This window comes from Penaeus monodon, chromosome 36 (assembly GCF_015228065.2).
Source record: "Penaeus monodon isolate SGIC_2016 chromosome 36, NSTDA_Pmon_1, whole genome shotgun sequence".
NCBI classification, from domain to species: domain Eukaryota; kingdom Metazoa; phylum Arthropoda; class Malacostraca; order Decapoda; family Penaeidae; genus Penaeus; species Penaeus monodon.
This window is the reverse complement of record NC_051421.1, coordinates 23,907,104-23,914,603: the sequence shown is the minus strand read 5'-3', so window position 1 is coordinate 23,914,603 and position 7,500 is coordinate 23,907,104. Positions and strand designations below refer to the sequence as shown.

Genomic DNA, 7,500 nt, shown 5'->3' with positions numbered 1-7,500 from the left:
ATTGGCACTAGAGTACGAGTCGTTCAGGATGAGCATCAACAGTAGTGTAGTACAGCTGTACCCAAGAGTCCAGCAAGGTCCCAGAGCCAGGCATGCACTGGTGAGGAGGCGCTTGAGCAGTCCCAAGACGAGATTCGAGGGAAAATGTTAGAGATGTGGTCAGCAAGATCATTATAAGCAATACTGCCCCAAGGTTAAGATGCAGTCAACCGATTACATGGCTTCAGGATACCAACACCAGCCCTGCTACTGGAGCTGCAGTGAACAGGGCTATCTGTTACAGAAGTGCCCGATGCAGTCTGCGGGGAATAATGGGAGGCTGGAGGAAGGGGCATGCCAGCCGACAGCTGCCAGGCCCCGGTCCATTCAATTTCTTGCAGAGCTTGGACAATAGCAGCTAAACCACAGGTCAAGGGTGCAGTCCGTGGCAATCCATATTGTCTTACAATAGACATTAGCACAGCCAGGACCACCATCAACACAGTTACCACAAAGCTAGGCCTTCTTCTTGTATTATATTGAATTAGTGGAGTCACGGCAGGGGTTCCAGGGAGGTGGTGATAGCAATTGGTGGCGCCGAGCACCGTCTACTGGCGTATGTAGCAGACATAGCAGACCCTGCCTCCTTGGTCAGGACTATCTTCCGCAATGTAAGGTATTGGTGGATTTCAAGACAAAGTCTTTGCAAGTTAGTGACGTGGAGGTACCTTTTTCAAACAATTCAGTGGTGGGGCAGGTTGAAGTAAGGAATGATGTGCCTCCCCATTTGGAAGACTTACTGTAGAGGAGTGTCCAAGGCCTTACAGAGGAGCAGACTGACAAGCTGTGGACGTTATTGTGCATCTATGCTGCTATATATAAAACCAAATTGTTTATTTGATATCACATCGTGTTTTTCAAGTACTTCAACCCACTGTTTCCCAATTATCCTAACAGCTTGCATACTACACTAGTTAACGAAACTGGTCTATGGTTTTGTTTGTCGACGTTCTTGTATAGAGGTGTAACACTGGCAAGTTTCTAATCTTTTGGTAGTTGTCCTTGTCTCACTGAATTCTGGAATATTAACAATAACGGAGTACATAATTCTCATTTCTTCCTACTTTATACCTTTAATACGCTGCCTGAGATATATGTCTTCTGAACCTTCTCCAAAGGAGCTGTTTGTTTTCTCTTATATTTTTGCATTTATCACTGAACCACTTTTGGCCATTTCTTGCTTCAGTCTCGAATCTTGATACAAAACTTTCTACTCCTTGTTTACAGACTTCGCAGAATTTAGAATATTGCATATCAAGGTTCTCTTCCTTTAGGAGGGTATACCAGTTTATGCCATCACTGTGTGTGTATGTATACATATATGTATACACACACAGTGATGGCATACATACACACACACACACACACACACATATATATATATATATATATATATATATATATATATATATATATATATTACACCTCCTCCTCCTTCTTCTCATCCACTACCATCTCCACCTCCTCCTCCTCCATTTTTACTTCCCATTTCTTCTTCTTCTACACCGCTCTTCTTCTTCTTTTTATTATTATTATTATTATTATTATCCTCAATATCATCAGGAGCTGCTGCTACTACTATCGCATTATTATCATTATTATCATCATCATCAACAACATCTACTTTGTTTTTTTTTCAGCTACCGGATCATCATCAACAACATCTACTTTGTTTTTTTTTCAGCTACCGAGGTCACTAGTTGTTTTTCTCTTTCTCACTTGTTGTTGTTGTGAGGATGCTTTGAGCGGGCATTATTATTATTAGAACTGAGATAATAATAATTACAATAATAGAAAGAAAAAAACAACCAGGTAGGTAGCTTAAAGCTATTAGAGTGACTGTTGCTCTTAACTTTCTTCTTGAGGAAGACTGCGCTTGTTGTTGTTGCTGATGGCGGCGCAGCGGGTGACAACGATTGTTGTTGTTGACCACTAGGAGGCAGGCAGACAGGCTGGCAGGCAGGCTGACTGGCTGGCTGGCGGGTCGGCTGGCTGGCAGGCTCAATTCCGACGACGAGAGGTTCCCCTTACCTGGTTGAAGAATCACACAGCAGCAGCAGCAGCACCGGCATCAGTAGTACCAGCAGTAGCAGGGTGAAGGAGTTCTGATGAGATCCCGCTCCATTCGGGGCCCTTTTTTATGCGGAAAAGTACCGTGTTACCTGAGAATGTCTCACTTAACGATACGGTTGAATTCGCTTATGCGTATTAAGATCATTTTCGGATGTAAGTATTGGCACCCTGCAATTCAAATACTGGTGTGGTCTACCTCCCCGTTGACTCCTTCCTTTGTGGTTTTAGTTTCTTTAGTAGTTTTAAGACAACGGTAGACGTTTCCTTAATATCTTTGAAAATATTCGCGAAATGCAGTCAATATGGTTCTTCTTTAACCCACAGATTATTTTTTTTTACGTTTTTTCTGAGATACTTTACTCAACAACCTAATAATTTGGATGTTCTTTTTGTCTTCTTCATCCATTATCACTATTGCTATTCATCCCTTATTTATGTTGGAATTCTCGCTCTGATTTACCCATGAATCAAACTTTTTCGGCCAGCCAAGGAATGTTACGAAAAATTCTCTTAGTTTTTCTTCTTGCTCACTCTACTTCTTAAGATCTTTATAAGGTAAAACTCGGGGAGAACAGTTTCAAACTAATTCTACGGCATAAAACACACCTGAAATTTCTTCTCCGCTTAAATCTTCCAATATCTATGCTGGTATGGGTTGCTTCTTATCAATTAATTTTATTCGAAAGATCTCTTCTGCATTTTACTGTGAAAAGCCTCGGTGGAAAGGATTGCTTGATCTCGCTTTCGTTACCATCCTAACGGTTGTTCCCACCGTCAGTGAAGAACTAATATTTTTTTCTAGTTTTCGGGGGTTCTTTATATATGTGTGAATTGCTTTTGAATGTCTGTGGTTGGAGTACGACCTCGGAGTGATCTATGTGTTCTATTGTTATAGGTATGTCTGGTAAAACATTGATATATTTCAATGTATTTTCGAGAGTAAGAGTAAGTAATGGGCCTTTCCGCCAGACAACTCTTAATTTCTTGGTTGTAGGTGCTATATAGAATAATCTTCTTTTGCTCTAGATATTTTTCCAAAACCCTATTATAAACTTCGGTTCCGCGATCAGTAAATATCCTCGGGATTCCATTAAACTTCTCGCACTCGCATGTATTTCGAAAACGCATCAATACACACAAACAAGTATTCCGGCTTTTATGCTTCAAGTGTTTCAAGTCCCTTAATCACACGCTAAAATCACACGTGGTTTCGGTGCGAGTATTTTTCAACGGCGAAAGCGCTATTTCTCTTTAAAAATCCTCTAACGTTGTTGAGCGCAATATCCTGACGCTTTTCTTGTAATGCTTAATATATATCTTTAACACTCCCTAACCCGGAAGGCGATGAATAATACTCATATACCTTACGAATAATGTTTTCTTTTACATCCACTGATATACGTGCTGGTGAGCGTTTGTTGTTGTTATAATGTCAGTACGAAATGGTACTTCGGAGGGAGTGCGAATATCTAAATCAACCAAGAGGTACGAATAAGGCCGTCTTTTCAAAACCGCGGCTTTATATATACCCACAGACTTAGAGGCTAATTGTTTACCAAATAGCTGTCTCCCTAAAACTTCAATCTGAGACAGATCGCGCTGACGAAGGAGAAGAAAGTGTGTGGCGTTTAATTAATATATCTCGACTTATTTTAACGTTCATAAATGCATTTTGCGTTATCAATATGGCGTTTAAATTTGCATGTCGTCCCTTGGAAAAGCTATCGCCAAGAATTTGCGAATTTACAGGGCTGCTATAATTATCGTCTAATATTAGCAAAGTGTTTGAAGACGGAGAATATCTCAAATTTCTCCTTGTACTGCTTTACTAATTCCGTGACAAGCTCTGTTTTCCCCGAGTTTGAACACCCTGCTACAATTATCAAACACACCCGCACTGTAACATCTATAATTTGTGTTCATGATTAAAAAAAAAAAAAAAAAAAAAAAAGTATGGAGATATAAATTTCTATTATCCCCCTCTATATATTATTATTTAATGTTGTAGCAGTAGTAGTAGTAGTAAAAATGTATTGGTATCACTATTAAAATGATCGATTGATTACGAGAGGGCACACACGGGCACACACACGGGCGCACACACACACACACACCACACACACACACACACACACACACACACACACACACACACACACACACACACGCATATAAACATATACGCACTCCGTCAAGGCATATAAAAACTCTGTAAGATTTATCAGGGGAACAAGACGACGGGGGAGCACCACCACCGCCAGCTCACTCGTCGCTTTTGAGTGAGGAAGAAGAAGTAGAAGAGGAATATAAACAATTGCATCCGGTAAATATATACTAGTTTATATATTTAGGCATAATGCCTGAGGCATAACCTCAGGCAAGCGATCCGAGTAGGCGCTTGGATCATCCGGTCCCTGCGGCAGGATAAGCATCTACCTCTGCTATCGAGGGAATTGGAGCAATTGAGAGTTGAGGTGGCAGCCCTCTCAGAGGTGAGAAGACCTGGCAGCGGCACGATCAGTATGGGTGGGCACACCTACTACTGGTCAGGCTACAGCGATGGTCATCACCTCCAGGGAGTAGCCATAGCCATCTCCAGCCGACTTCAGCCCTCGGTAGTTGAGGTGACACCGGTTGATGACTGTATTATGGCAATGAGACTGTAGCATGCTTTTGGCTTCATGTCTCTTATTGCCGTATACGCTCCTACCGATGTTTGCAAACTCAATGTGAAAGAGGTGTTCTGTGTCAAACTCTCATCCGTGGCAGACAATTGCCCCCAGCGAGATATTCGCATTGTTCTAGGCGACTTCAATGCGGTATTCGGCTGGCTATAAGATATCTGTTGGCCCCCATGGCTCAGGAGCTGATTCCAGCAGCGAGAACACCCTCCTTCTCGAGGGCTTTGCCAGATCCCGGAGAATGAGGATCTCTGGCTCCTGGTACCAGTGCTCCAAACCGCATTGCTGGACATGGTATAACAATATGGGTACAGTGGCCAAGTAGATTGACCACATTCTTGTTAGCATGCAATGGAGGATCCTCCAGAACTGTAGAGTTTACCGGAGTGCCGAGTTTTGTGGCACTGGCTGGTTGTGGCTACCCTACGGGTCCACTTCAAAACTTCCCGTATCTCCAGTGGCCACTCTAGGATGTTTCACTTGGACAGATGAGGGAGGAGGAGTGTGCCTGTGGGTTCACCAGGGCAGTCTCTGATCGATTTGATACTTGAACTTGATAACATGACGGACCCAGTTGCTCTGTGGGAGTTCTTCAAGCATGATAAACTCAAAGCAGCCAAGGAGTCTATTGGTGTACGCCCAAGGGCAAGGCAGAATTCCATCTCCCTAGAGACATTGGATGCCACTGAAGTGTGTCGCATGACTCAGCTAAATGGTAATCAGGTCTTACGTCACTCTTTGGTGCATAGGGCTCAGACACTGCTGAGAAGGGACAAGGAACAATTCATCAGGAATCTTGCTGAGGAGGCTGAAGGCCATCTCTTGGTAAGCGACCTTCACCCTGCCTACCAAGCCCTGAGAAAGCTGAACTCTAAGCTCTCCTCGCACATGACTGCAGTCCACTCAGTGGATGGACAGATCATCTCAGATCATGTTGGGGTTCGTGAACGTTGGCTGAGTATTTTGATCAGTTGTACCACCTGTTGAGAGGCGTGGTCATCCCTCTCTGGAAGGGGAAAGGGGATTGCTGGGACTGTAGCAACTATCATGGCATTACACTGCTCAGCATACCAGGCAAAGTTTTCGCCCTGAAACAGATTTGTGACTACCTACTAAGGCACCAGAGACTGGAGCAGTCTGGATTCAATCCTGGCAAGTCCACAATAGACTGTATACTAGTGCTTTGAGTAATTGTGGAACGCCATCGTGAGTTTGGTCGTGGGTTGCTCACAGCCTACATCGACCTCAAGGAGTTTGACTCAGTACATCGTGAATCGCTATAGGAGATCGTGAGACTCAGGGGAATTCCAACACATATTACTGGCCTGAAAGCAAGCCTACATACCGGTACTGAAAATGCTGTAAGAAGTGGTGGGGGCCTGTCAGACTTCTTCCCTGTTAATTCAGGGGTAAGGCAAGGCTGTATCCTTGCACCAACACTTATCAACAGCTGTATGGACTGGATAATGGGCAGAGCTACTAGCCACTGCCCACTGGGCAATAACAAAGTCTCTGACCTTGATTTTCCCGATGTTGTTGCTATCCTATCTGAGTCCCTGGAGTCACTGGTGGCGGCTCTTGATGCATTTAGCAATGAGGCGAAGCCCTTAGGCCTAGAGGTCTCCTGGACCAAGATCAAGATTCAGGACTCTGGGGGCCTGTTAGGGGAACCTGTTCAGTCGATCTATGCCTGCAGTGAGGACGTTGAAGTCACAGAGAGTTTTACATACATTGGTAGCGTAGTCCATATCTCTGGGCTATCAGCAGCAGACGGATTGGTCTGGCAACAGGAGCCTCTATCAACAAGAACATTTGGAGATGTCGGTACCTATGCAGAAGGACCAAGCTACGTGTCTTCAAGGCCTTGATACTGCCAGTTTTGCTCTATGGATGCGAAACCTGGATGTTATCTAGTGCCTTGGAGTCTAGTCTTGATGCCTTTTGTAACGTCTCTTTGCCAGGTCATGAGGTACAGTTGGCAGGACCATGTGTCCAACCAGCAGCTACACTGTGAGACTGGCATGGGACCTGTTACTTGCATAATCACCAACTGGATCACCAATTCAGGCTATATGGGCACCTAGCTCATTTCTCTGTGGATGACCCTGCCCATCAGGTTGTCTCTTTGCGAGACAACCCTGGGTAGAGGAGGCCTGTGGGACGACCAGGAGGTCATGGCTTGGGCAGCTCGACAAAACCTGTGGCGAGGAATTAGAGATGGGACGAGGACCTGCCTGGAGACTTGCCATGAGGGCTGATGTCCAAATCAGCTACCTTCCTGGAACGAATTCTTCCTTAAACACACACATACACACATATATGTTATATATACATACCTACACATACATATATTTGTATACGTACAAATTTAAAATTTTCTGTAAAAACATATATATATATATATATATATATATATATATATATATATATATATATAATATATTGTTACGCCGACCGCCTCGTCTCTCTCTGCCACCAAACACAAGGCAGGCTAGTCAGACGGCGTGCTATACACAGGGTCGTGAACACTGAACAGCTCAAGAGGCACCGAGCACCACAGCGTCCCAGACACCAGAAGGAAAGCAAGTGGCGAGGCAGGCACGAAAAAGAACGATGCAGTCTTTCCTTTATTTACACAAGTTATTACCGTACACTTTTATATAGCAAATACAGGGGCAGGGCACGAAATAAGACACGATTTGGACCC

At 43.8% G+C, this 7,500-nt stretch overlaps 1 pseudogene; it reads left to right on the top strand.

Moving 5' to 3' along the window:
- LOC119595581 overlaps window positions 1-394 on the top strand; it is a 1,483-nt pseudogene extending 1,089 nt beyond the window's left edge.
- The last annotated feature ends 7,106 nt before the right edge of the window (window positions 395-7,500 follow it).